At 43.3% G+C, this 12,886-nt stretch overlaps 1 protein-coding gene across 4 annotated transcripts in view; it reads left to right on the plus strand.

The window, feature by feature from the left end:
* Nucleotides 1-12,886, plus strand: part of pag1 (phosphoprotein membrane anchor with glycosphingolipid microdomains 1) — a 42,232-nt gene that overhangs the window by 10,619 nt on the left and 18,727 nt on the right. The window contains exon 2 of one of the 4 annotated variants that reach the window (XM_046417706.1): nucleotides 6,806-6,872. The exons of the other annotated variants lie outside the window; for them this stretch is intronic. The gene's annotated coding sequence lies outside the window, so the exon portion shown is untranslated. The remainder of the gene's footprint in view (nucleotides 1-6,805; nucleotides 6,873-12,886) is intronic. 4 annotated transcript variants of the gene reach the window in all.

Here is a 12,886-nt window from a genome sequence, read left to right on the forward strand (position 1 = left end):
TTTCTTGGATAACAGGAGTGGGAGTTTTGACAAGAGGAAGAGAAAGAGGGAAGGGAAGATGAAAGAGGTTTACCTTCCAGCTTTGGGTAACGGAAGGAATGCGAGTGTCGAAGAGAGGGAGAGGGAGAGGGAGATGGACCCCAGCAGGGCGCTCTGCTGAGCTGCAGTCAACGGTGACATGAAAAGGTTTTGAACCACAGCCGGGCCTCTGAACTTTCTACAAATACTGAGGGACCAAGCAGAGGAGGAAAAAAGGGAAGGAAATGATGGGAGGAGAGAAAAGTTTGTTAGAAAATGGAGGATTAGAAGGGAGGGGTGAAGATAAAAAGAGCAGCATGGAAACAAGAAGAGAAGAGGAAAATAGGAAAGGACAGTGAGAGAAAAAAGTCTTGAAGGAAAGTGCTTTCCAGCATGTTGTTTCAAGTTGACAGAGTTTGGGATGAAGCTTGGGAGAGATGACTGATTTGTAATGCAGGGCTTTAACTCTGTGGGATACTTTCTTTCTTTTATCAACTACTAAGATTCTTTGTATGCAAGGGAGGCAAGAATGTGCAAGCTCCCTTAGACGATGTGAGGAGATAACAGTTGAACTTGTTAAAAGCTGTACTTTGGGAGGAGGTTTTGATATAACTTACACAACTTAGAAATGCGTTCAGGAGCGCCTCTGGATCCAGAGGAATGTAGGATTGGAAGGATGGAAGTGTGGATGAGTGATGAAATGGAGAGGAGGAGGAGGAGGAATTTGGGGAAATGAACCAATTGCAAATCAGACAGACTAGGAAGTAACAGCAGGATATCCAAGCTGTAATCAGACCTACTCGAAGCTGAAGACATAATAGACATAACAGTTTTAGCCCTCAGATGTAAAGTTTACATAATCCTGAAATGAAGGACCGAATACGTCATAGTTTTTAGGATAAAAATTTGGATCATCTGAAAAATATCAAAGCTTCGGTGAAATGTCTTTGGAAATGATTGGGAAATGAGGTTGACTTGTTTGGCTTTTAGCAAAATGTTTTGAAAGCTATTGGATAAATTGCCATAAAGTTTGGTAGAAACATTTATGCCCCCCTTAGGATGAGTTGTAAAAACTCTCCTTGACTTTTCCCATAGTACCATCATCAGGCCAACATTTGTTCAGTACTCTGTGTGTGTGTGTGTGTGTGTTTAGGGCAAATTAGCAAATGCTAGCATGCTCACAGTGATTCCAAAGCAAAACAGTGATGGATCAATTGTATGAAAATCCATTATTATATGTACTTTCATATGATTAGTAGGTAAATAATTTCCAGTTTGGGCTGGGAAACAACTGAGCTAACACACTAAGCTAACATGGTAAACATTACACCTGCTAAACAGCTGCATGCTAGCGTTGTCCTTGTTAACAGGCTGAAATTGACATGGCATTGGCTTGAATCGTTTGTTTTGTCAGAACATCAGTCCAAATCCCTAAGATTAGGATGAAGTTTATTATAATATATATGCCAAAAAACAGTAAAATCTTTACACTGAGAAGCAAGAACCAACTATGTGTTTTTCATTTCTGCTTGGGAGGAAGGACTGAAATAACTTATAAATTAATCAAGGTAGTTGCTGTTCTTGTTCCTGATGATCAACTAATTGATTAATGAATACATTCAGCTTTATTCCCTGCACTTAAATGAATACTGAAAACTACAGTGGTTCACTTGGACCAAAAAGCTTGCTAACGTTTAAGCTGATGATGAATCTGTGTGTACAGGCGTAGCTGCTTGTTGGCGTTTCTCTGTTTGCTGTGTGCTGTGCTGCTGAATTCTCGATCTGATTTGAATAAATGTTCAGAGAATTGTTCCCTCTCAAGTTGTCAGGGGCAATAAAGAATGGCCTGTTTTTATCTCACAGTAAATAGTGCCTATTCATTCCTCCTGTGTTGCGTTTGATAAAAACAGGCTGCAGTGGCTGCTGCAGTGCTGAAGCAGGAGAGACGCAGGATGGGTGGGGGGGGATTCCACAACAGCTCTCACTGTATGTTATTTGTCTCCCATCTCACACAGTCACCTTTCCCTTTCTGCGTGACAATGAACAAACACACAGACACACTGACTCTGGGCGGTAGATACACACCCGGTCATAAACCGCTAAAATAAAAGCCTGACTCAGAGCAACAAATGAGGCTGGGGGATTAGCTTCTTTTCAACCCTGTTATGAAGGTTATTTTTAGGCTCCTCTCTACCACACAATCCCTCATAAACAAAACAAAGTGTGTAGCGTTTGGCTCTTGAATACACATCTCTGGCTCTGCGTCTGTCAGATGGGCTTCAGTGGCATCTCATTGAGTTTGACTTCCAGTTAATTTTTTTCTTTCCCCTAAATCCACATGACATAAGAGAGTTTCTTGTGAAATATACATGAAAAGTGACCGTATTTAAAATACATGTGGGGTTTTGTGTCTCTGCTCGTCTGTCTCAGTTTCAAACACACGCTAATGGACCTTTCCCTCTGAAAAACGGACAAACCCCCTGCCTTGTGCACATACACATTGAAATCAGTTTGGGCCCTCTGCCTCCACAGTAACTAATCTCTCAGACAGCGTGGCCGTGCCCTCTCATTAAGCATGCTGTGTGCTGAAAGCAACATCACTAACGACTCTGCATTGCCTGTTACACACACGATACGCTTAGACTTAATGTCATAAAAGCTTGTTTGTGCTACACAAACTCTGCAGACAGACAGATGACACTCCTGCCCGGCTCTTTTTGCCTCTGCGGGGGTGTGTTGCCAAGTCGCAAAGTGCTTGAGAACATGTGAGTTCTTACCATGAGATATTGAAACTAGTGGAACAAAGCTGCCAGTTAATTTCATGCAGATAAGTGCTGTGCTTTTCTGTTCTCTGTCTGTAAAAGAAGCTATGCAGAGATGGTAACCTAAAGCCCCCCTGTGGGGCTCTCCCAGCAACACCATCAGCAATACCATCACTGTTCCAGAAACTTCACATCCCATTTGTTCTGACGTCGGTGCTGCAGCTTTACTCTGAGGTTTTTTCTTCGTCTTCATGCTGTCATCTTGCATCTGCTGATGGCTGGAGGTTAGCATATAGCAGAGTTTATTCTGGTGGAGATGGCCTGGTTGCGAATCATGAACTTGACATTGTTAGCCGAGCACGCACGGATTCCAGCTACAAGAATTTGCAGCGAAGCGGATCACAGCGGTGTTGAAGTCACTATTGTACAATCTTTTGTATAGCTCTCTGCAAACATTTGGTTCAGAAATACAAAGATTTTCTTTTTTCTTTTCTCCTTTACAAATTCATTTGGACATGCATTACTCAACAGACTATTGCTGACAGAAGTGTCCCCACTTTGTGGCACTTCATGCTCTGTCTTTCGACTCTTGTTTGCCAACTCTCCCGAAACAGAATGTCATTTTGAATTGTCTTGTGCTGTTAGCTGGTGATGAATTGCACGGATAGCATAACAGCATCGATTTCTCTTCGGTCAATGTGAGGAAGCATATTGACTCTCTCAGTAACTCAGTTGCTCGGATAATAGCACACAGGAATGAGTGTGAGTTTGTACACAGACTTGTGCTTGATATTGTCTTTAATTTTTTCATGTTGTGATTGTGTGCAAGTATGACAACATGAAAACATATGAATTTGGAGGAGGTATTTGTCCATGTCTTTGCATACTCAAGTGTTTTTCATGCTCTGTGTGTGTGTGTGCAGATCTGAAAGGTCTGCATTACCAGACTCTTGGCAACAAGTAAAGCCAGGACCACTGAGTTCTGTTCAGTGTTCATCAGCAGGGTTGCTAGGGGATGGTTGGACAGGCTTGCATCACCAAAGTGCCAGTGAGGAGTGTGCAGGCTTATGTATCATGGTATTTCTGCTCTTTTTCCTCGCTGTCTTGCACCTTCATATTGTACCTGGAGATGCCTGTGTTTTTATTAAACTGGTTGTCAAGGAGTCATAAGGCTTGGACACAAAAGTGATGATGCAGTATAGAAGCTAGCATGGAGTTTAATATATACTAGTCTGTTTTCCTCGGCAGGTGTGACTGAAAAAGGCACTCCCCCAGCAGGGAATTGCAGATGCTAATACTGAGCCTAATACCAAACAATTTGGGGATTAGGAAGCAAAGTTTGTGGGCTTGAGAATATTTGCCTGTTAAAATAAAACCGCTGCATGAACAGGGCGTCTTCTGTCCTGACAAACAGGAAGCGAGCTCGGCGTTTCATCTTCCTCCAGTCCGAACCAGCCCAGTGATTCTCATTCTGTCACAATTAGCAGGCGACAAATCCTACATTATGAACGGAGTTCCTGTTTGCTTCAGTTATCGAGTTGTCCTGGTGATGAATGTGCGTGTTTGTGCATTGTAGTCAATTAATAGACGACATCATTTATTATTACTGGTCCATAAATAATCGAGATGCAACATCGGGGTGAATGTTGTTTTAAGATATGTTGTGGTTGTAAAGTGTGTGTGTGTGTGTGTGTGTGGGAGGGGGAGAGAGAGAGAGGGGAAAGGAGTGGAGGTTTGAGGCGCCAGCAAAGAGGATATGTCTGGCAGCTGTGTCATTTCGTAGAGTAAAGGATTATGGGAGAATTACAATGAATGAGCAAGAGTTAGCGGGACTGTTTGTAATGCTCATTGCTCAGTTGCTGCTGATGACTCGATGCTGTGGCATTCACTGCAGCTGGCACCGCTTCAGTCACAGTCTACCTGGGAATTCCTGCAAATGCACACATTAACATTAAGCCATGACACGCCTAGTGAACACAGGCAGGTAAACAAAATAAAACAAATAACTTCAAGCTTTGCAGGGTGACAACAAGGCTTAATAGATTATTTACTTTACGTTTACCAGATATGAAGGGTTACCACAGTCTTCTGGTCTGCATTACTGTATGGTTACTTTAAAATCTAATTTTAAGTTGTGGGCTTATTTTAAGACTCTAGTAGATATTGACAGGGGCTTGTAATCCTCCATTCTGCTCTTTTCAATCTTAGCAACACTTAGTTGCAGAATATCTCATTAACTTGTCATCAGGCCAAACCCACACAGACACATTAACTCTCTCTCTCTCACACACACACACACACACCCCAGACACACTCCAGCGATGTCCAAAGCCAGCCAGTCATCAGAGATAATCGGTGTGTAATTCGTCTGTGCTTTCTTTGTGTCATCTCACATCTGCTATTAAGCCACACTTTGAAGGCTGTTCGATACCCGCCGACGCCTCCCCGAGTGTTCGTCATGCATTGTCGTTTTTACACAATGTTATTGGGACACGCTGCTTTGGTGTGACGCGGCCTGCCAAGCAGTGACAAGACTTGGGGAGGATGTCCGACCTCTGAGCATCAGGAGGGGTTTTAACAAGCTTTTCCTGATCCGCAGGGTGTTTGTCATACAACACACACACTTTTAGCACAGACTATAATATAGTCACTATAATATAGACACACAATTCAGAATTCATTGACACGAGGACAGTCGGAGAGCTTCAGTATCTTGCATATTAAACAGCTGCTTGGAGTCCAGTCATCGATTCACTTTGGTACCTAAAACTTTGACTGTGCAGTGGATTTGAGCAGACTGCTCTGTTGTTTTTAGGGCTGTGACTAAATTAATTATTTATTAAAATATTATTGTTGTTCTTTTTTATTTTAATTAATTGGTTAATAATATACGTAGGGTCAAACATAGTGACAGATGTTCAACCAAAAGTGACTTCAGTTACCATATTTCTTCTGACAGTTGATCGGTGGTCCACAGTGATACTGAACATGAGGCTGTTTTCATCAAATCTTTACATGGCTGGTTTGCATTGTATTTGATAAAGACTAAAAAAGTAATCCATAATTTATTCCACATTTTTTCGATAAGTATGTCGTGTATCCCATCAAGAGTCATGGGAAAACGAAAATGTTTTCATTACTGGGTAATCTGCCAAGTTCTTTTCCTCAGTCAAACAATTCATTGTTTGGTCTGTTCATCAGTTAGAAAACACCTGAAAACACCAGCTCTCTTCCAGTAAGTCTTGTCACTCCATCTTGTACGCCATGAAAACAGACTTTGACAGCAAACATGTTGGTGGTTGGTTTTCTGTCTGTGGACGTTTCTGTCAATCTCACTTTAGGACCACAAAGCTGCGTTCAAATACTGGAGGACTATAAATCTGGCTGCTTCATCAGCAGTTCCTCCGTATGGGTGAGCGCACTAATGAACACCATGTGTGTGGCCGGTTTGAGTCCAGGTTGTAACATATGTCACATATCACACCTTTTAGCACATCCTATCTTTGCTTGTTGCTTTTAACATTGCAGCCAACAAAATCTATGTCCGCTCAGAGGCTGTGTGATGCTCCACTCAACAAATCCCAAGATCAGGCCCTGGAGCTCATTATTGAACCATCATATGGATCAGCAGCTCCACATGCAGATTAATTATTCAGAAGAATTAGTCTGAGTTGAATGACAAGCGCCTAATTATTCAGTCACTACTGTGTACGTTTGTAAAACATCAGCCAGAGATCTGAAGTCAATAACTTTCTATTACAAGGGCTTTATTTGCCTCCCAAAGAGGGTGAGATTATGCGCTTTACTCAGGGGACCAGACTGAGTAGGTCGTGCTTCAGCAGTCAGTTCATGTCTTCTTATACTTCCCTTCCTCTATATCTCTTTCATTTCCTGTAGAAATCTCAGAGGATGAGGTGGGGCCTATTTGGACCGACTCCAAACATCTGCCATAACTTTTTTTACCTACATGGATCTGCACATGAAAGGCCTCTCAGCTTGACAGTTTTTTTCTTTTCCTGTTGCAGTCTGGAGAACTTAATGGGCCATAATGACCACACAGTGAAATATGAGGCCAGTATAACTTCATACAGTGTGAGTTGCTGACTGTCTTTCTTCTCTCCTTTTAATTAATGAAGTAAGGAGATCAATGGGAAGAGAGCTTTTAAAGCTAAGTAGTGATTTATACACAATTGGTAAGAAAGGTTATGAGTAATGATGAAGTGAAACTTTCAGTCACAGCAGGTTTCCGTTGTTAGTCTCTTTTTTTCCTCAGATCTTGAAGTGTTCTTGGGTTTTAGATCCCTGAGTCACTGAGAGGAAATTCACTATTAAAGGTTGAAAATACATTTTACTTTTCCTGCTAGCTGTTAAAAAATAGTGTGATCTCTCATGGCTTTTATATTTCCTCTGATGCATTTCTTTTCATTCACCACTGAGGTTTTTCCAAACAAATCTGTCAGCCGATTTTGCAGACAAAACACACTATAAAAGGACTTGAAAGCTGAAATGACGCAGTCTCTCTCCAACTTGAAACAATGGGAAAATTCAGCCCTTCAAAAGCAGACAACTCCTTGGGAGCTTTATATGCAACAGTTGTGGCTTAGTGTGACCACAGAAACATGGGGCGCCACCAGCTGTTTATTTGTGGCCTGTCAGAGGAACAATAGCTGTGGCAGCCACAAGCAGGAGGAAAGCTACCTCTGCTAAGCTAAGAGGCAAAAGTAACCACGAGACAAGGCCAGGAGGAGCCAAAACAGAGGAAATTAGCGTCTATTTACTTTCGCTTGTCTAGACTTGTTCCTACTAATTAAGAGCAAACCCCCCCTGTGAATTTCTGATCTCTAAGGGATGAACTTTCAAGGTTACCGCTGGGTGTTTCATTGTTTGTGCTGCTTTTGAGTTGAAGCAGTGTTTGACCCATTTGTGGCCCCCAGGACTGTGCGCCGAGGCGTTAGCCCTACTGTAATCCCCCCACGACCCAGAAAGTAATTTCTAGAGCAGCTGGTTATGTGGGCCATAGGCCTAATAACACAACAATGTCATCGTACGGCTGGGAAAGTGTAAAAGACAGCAGGGGTTTGGCAACTCTGTGTGCATTATTAAAAGCACAGTGCCTGAGAGTCACGTCACTGACCACCACACTGCTCCTGCAGTTTAGCCGTCCTACGAGTGTAATCGATTATAGCAGCTGAAATGCATCTTGGGAATGTGAACTGCCACAGAGCACACACACACACTCGGCATTGTAGCAACTGTCTGTGACCCAGAGGGTTTTATTACCAGAAGAAGAACTGATGTCCCTCATCTGAGCTACGCACAGGATTAGAAGGAAGTATTGTTTGTGTGTGTGTGTGACAGGGATAATAAAAACAATGCAGCTGATCATTTTACCCATAATCCTGCAAGATTTTGTACACAGGAAGTTTATTTGACTCTTTTCCCAGTATGGAGTCATATTCCTTTAGTTTCTCACGGGGAGTTTTGGAGGACGGTGCGAGGATGACAAGGGGACAGTCCCAACAAACTGTTCTCTGGGGCGTCTTTTCCGGATGAGGCCATCGTCTCATGGCCTCTGATTAATTACTCTGAAAGTAACTGTGTGTGTGTGTGTGTGTGTGTGTGTGTGTGTGGAGGGGGGTGGCCTGTTTACATTCCACTGATTCCTCACGGGAATCCTGCTCTCTATCCCCAGTTCCCTGACTTATTTGCCCGAGAAGGTACGTGTGTGTGTATGTGTGTTTAGGATATTTTTAGACTTCTCACTGGAATACAATTGGCAGCTGTCCTCACACCAGAGCTCACCCCTGGCCAAACTTCACTCCCTCACAAACACAAACAAACATCCTGATAGACTCTTTAACCTTGAGTGGACTGCTGTTGGAGTTGCAAGCGGGAATGCAGTGCTCATTTGTACATCCGCTGTGCACCCCAAACGCATCGTAAGTCTCTCTTCAATTTAATGATTCCAGTTGTGCATTTCTAGGAAAATCTTGCACAACGTATTTGTCGTGGGAAATGAGAGGATTGCAGATGTCATTTTTGTGCCCAAGCAGCTTATTGCAAAATCTGCAATCTCCTCTCTGGCTCTGTTAGCACTTTTAATTCCTCCTTCAAGACATGATTTCATGCTCTTTGCTGTGTCACTGATGGTTAACTGGTTAATTTCCCCTTAATCTTCAGAAGCAACAATCACGTAAAGTTGACCTGGGTTTTTTCAAAGTTTAGTTTTTTATTATATTTAGATTTTGTTGCATAATAAACAGCAGAGACAGACTGGAGGAGCAGCTGATAGTGAGGATGACATCTACGAAAGATTAAGTGGTGGTTTATTTCACTCAGCATCCTGCAACATCCTGTCTGCTCTGATTGCCTGATTCACAGTAACTGATGTGATACTGATAGACAAAGTTCTTAAGTAACCAAACCATAAAGTCAAGTCATTATCACCATGATATGATGTCATAAGTTGCTTTACACACTTCTCCCAGGGTGAAATCAGCATGAGGAATCACCATCAGCAGCACTCTGTGGGTCAGAGCTGAGTGGAGTGTGTGTGTTGTGTAGAGTGTGTTAAGCATCCAGGGCATTGCTAATGGCCAAATATGAGTGTGTGGTCACGAGCACAGAGAGGTAATTTACAAATGCTGCAATGTAATGGCTCTCGATATCAAGAAGCACTTCAGAAGAGTGTGTATATGGTTGGAGTTCAGGTGTGTGTGTGTGTGTGTGTGCGTGTGTGCTTTGTCAGGTCACTTAAATGTTTTGTTTAAGTGACCTGACGGTGCCAGATTCAGTTACATTTACAGGTGCCAAAAATCATGTTTTACACACCCAAACAGTTAAAAGGCATAGATTTCCTCACTTGCCCATATATGTCAGCTTCTGTATGTGCAGACTGTACACACAAACAGTATACAAGTGGGTCAGGGTTAAGACAGCACATCAGTAAACATGGCCACCTTTGCTGGCACCCAGTGTAGCCTGAACAAAACCACTACTCGTGGTGGTGGTGTAGATTGTGATGTAGACTAAACTGCTAATTATTTTCTTGAGTCATTATTTAGTGGAGAATATTTTTGACATTTTTTGCTTGAAAAATGACTTAAATCCTGAATAAATTATCAAAAGGTCCAGAGACTGTTGGCATTTATACCAAAGAACACAGAAACTGTTCTGAAACTTTTTGACTCAACATATTTCTAAGACTTGGATGGGTTTAACTTTGAATTGTCACTTGTCTGTACTCAGGACTATCCATTTTATGAAAGTCAGGGTCAGTACTCCACTTACTTTTCCCCCTCCGTGTCACTCTGTGAATAATACAAGTGAGTGTCACCCCTGCCCGTCCTGCTCTCTCCACACATCTTGCCACATTATCCACCCACTGTGGCAGGACGGATTTGCCTCTGGCCACCTCAGATGCCTTGAAAGTGTCAGAGTGTGAAGGTGTCTCAGTTGCATCTTCCCTCTCAGGCTGCTGCCGGCACACTGACTGCTTTAATGTATTCTTTCACTTCGCTCACTCCTTCCTTCTCCCTCCATCTCTCTCTCTCTCTCTCTCTCTCTGTCACGCTGATGTCTGTCGCCTGCTAATTGGTTCATCTGTGTGTGAGTGTGCATGTGTGTCTCCTTCATGCTCTATTTTTGTGTCTAAATTCCCAAGTGTGCCCGTGTGTGCATGTGTGTAAATAATTGTGTACGTGTGTGTGTGTGTGACTGACAGCAGATTTTCCGCCACCAGCAGACATTCTGTTTGCTGCTCTGATGCACATTCAGTTGGTTCATTTGGTTTTCAGCTCTCCTTCGGGACACACTGAGCTGCCCCCATTAACTGACTTGTGAAGGGCTGTGGCAGCCACCACCGCTTTGTAAATAAATATTCTATCGTGTTATATGTTTATTATACACAGTTTGGCCCTCTAGTTCGTGCAGTTGTTGAATATAGAGCATAGTTTGTGGATAAAGGAGGTTCATCAGTGTGATTTTGCAGGCTTTGTGGTTGTGAAGAGACACCTGTGGTGTTGAACAACAGGTGATAGTCTTGGTTAATAGTGGGTCAGACTGCTTTGACTGTTAGTTTAATGAAGTTTGACATTTTGAGAAATTTGCAAAATTTGTCTTCTCGCTGAGAGTCAAATGAGAAGATTGATGTACCACCAGCAGGCGGTTAGCTTAGCGTAGCTTAGCTTAGCGTAGTGTAGCTTAGCTTAGCGCAAAGTCTGAAAACAAGAGGAGACTGCTAAGCTGGCTCTCTAAACTAAGCCAACCAGCTGCTGGCTCTAGCATCATATTTAACATACAAACATGAGAGTGATGTCAATCTTCTCTTCTAATTCTTTGCATAAAAAGGAACAAAAACAAAAATTTGTGCACATTCTCTCGCTGGTTTTGATTCCCCTTGTCAGACCTGAGGTGCCTCTTCATCAGTGAACACCTCTCCTACTTACCTCCATGAAATATGGAATAAGCTTTTGGCTTGTGAAATGAGAAATCAAATGGAATTGCGAAAAAGGTGGCAGCAGAACCTTCTCTACCTCGTACAATCTTCCAGAGTTGCTCAGGCGTACGGATTTAACCAGAAACCTGAAGATTGCTGTCTGAGGATTGCCATGTATGTTTGACTTCAACTCCCCTCCTCCCCACGGACACCACAGCCATCCACCCCATCCCCCAGCTGCTGTTTCCGATTGTAGATATGCCCTTTGAGTCCCTGCAGGCTTCCATATTTTACCATATCTTTATGGGCTAGCAGACGTGTTGAATATGCTATGGTCTGCAGAGGGACATGGCTCTGGAGCGACGGAGGGAGAGGTGAGAGGAGAGGTTAAGGGCGAAAGATGAAGCAAGAGAGATGGAGGGAAAACAGACCAACGTGTTTGGACCTGGACAAAGAGAGGGAGAGACGATGAGAACAGAGAGACAAACTGTAGAAAGAGCAGAGCAGGTAAGACAGTTAAAGAACTGGTGGTTTATGTGAGGCAGAGGACAAGGGAGAGGTGCATCGCCTGAGCCAGACAGGGAGGAAGAGGGCTGAGTGTGTGCGTGGTGTGATATTAAACGATCCCTGCAAGTACTCTGAAGTACGTCTAAAAAATGTCTCACGCCGAAAGGTCACAAGCTGCATCAGCGTGCCTCAGCCTCCCTTCACTCCTTCACTTTTTCATCCCTAACTCTTTACCATCCTCCCTCCTCCCTCCTCTCTGGCCCTTAACCTCTCCTCAAATATGCACAGCCGCACTCCCATTAGCACACCAGACCCGTGTTCCCTCTCAAGCACATCAACAATGTGTGACCGTCCAAAGCTGCAGAGGGTTGAAAGGGTCCGACCCCCTGCCATTCGCCCCGTCTGGGTAGTCTAATAAACCCACCCCTGCTGTGGTTAGAGCCTTGTAAAGACGGATCACATTTCCATTTCAGTTGCTCATCAGCTCTCTCTCACATGGACACACACACACAGATACACACCTCCTATAAATTTCCCCTATTGGCCTGTGCCTTTTGTCCAAAAGGCTGGTGTCACAGGGGGAGATAAATGAAGTGCTGCCTTGCGGCGTTTTTTCAGAGCAGCAGGGATGGTGTGCAGCCTCCACAGCTTTGGGGTGTGTCTGGAAGTCCTGGAAGAAGAAAGAATGATATCAGGGCTTGTTAATGCGTCTTTGATAAGCAAAGTGTGTGTGTGTGTGTGTGTGTGTGTGTATGTGTTGTTCATGCATATTTGCAAGAGCGAGAATGGGAACATGCGTCTGTAAGCATCTGTTGCATCTCATTAGCAGCATTAAGAATGAATTACCTCACACATCTCTCTCTCTCTCTCTCTCTCTCTCTCTCACACACACACACACACACACACACACACACACATGCATGCATACATCCTTCATCCTATTCCATCCACCCTGATAATCCCTTTATCTTGGCGGCGATTCAACACATAAAGGCCAGTGCCACTGAATAATGATGTGGTTGTATCTGCTCCTCATTCACTCTAATGCTAATCTTCATCTCAAGGTGACAGCGACAGAGAAGTTTAATGCACACAGTCATTCAGCGAGGAATACATTTAATGCTTCCTAATCGAAGGTGTCCTGTGTGTGTGTGTGTGTGTG

The sequence above is a fragment of the Scatophagus argus genome, chromosome 17 (genome assembly GCF_020382885.2).
Source record: "Scatophagus argus isolate fScaArg1 chromosome 17, fScaArg1.pri, whole genome shotgun sequence".
In the NCBI taxonomy this organism is placed as follows: domain Eukaryota; kingdom Metazoa; phylum Chordata; class Actinopteri; family Scatophagidae; genus Scatophagus; species Scatophagus argus.